Source organism: Frieseomelitta varia, unplaced genomic scaffold (assembly GCF_011392965.1).
Source record: "Frieseomelitta varia isolate USP_RPSP 00005682 unplaced genomic scaffold, Fvar_1.2 scaffold_661, whole genome shotgun sequence".
In the NCBI taxonomy this organism is placed as follows: Eukaryota; Metazoa; Arthropoda; class Insecta; order Hymenoptera; family Apidae; genus Frieseomelitta; species Frieseomelitta varia.
In genome coordinates, this window is record NW_025110436.1 from 1 (window position 1) to 624 (window position 624).

Sequence of the window (624 nt, forward strand, 5' to 3'; positions counted from 1 at the left end):
TTTTTTTTTTTTTTTTTTTCCTTTTACAAAATTATGTAACATCGGCCGAAGAGCTGTAAACTGTTGTTTAGAAATTTAAGATGTCCGATTTTAGCGCTCAAAAACTATTTTATAGATTATGATAGGACGCGTATACGACGGCCCGTTCTTTGAATCGTGCCCGTAATTTTCTTAATAATCATGTGTGCACAAACGCAATTCAAAGATACCGAATCAGCAGCTCGACAACGAGACACACGTATGAAAATACACGCGCGCACGTGTATTTCCCGTGCGAAAGTTCGGCGAATATCGTTAGCCTACCGTAGTCCCGAGAAAACGAGAATTTCGCGTCGAAAATCGCTTGCGGGTTACGCGTTATCGACGGAAGTGGGAAAAATTTTTACGAGCAAACTGACACGTTTGCAAGCCTCTCACCCTATAACATGTAATCCCTCCATACATATAATATATATACATACATATATTTTACTATGTATGACATTTTTTGCATGATCTTTAAGCAATATTAATATATTTAACGCGCGGCTGCTGCTCACGAGGCTGGCTGGTGTTATTTTCGATAAGACTTTCTTCTTTCTGTTACGTTTTCCTTTATTTTTTTTTTTTTTTTTTTTTTTTTTT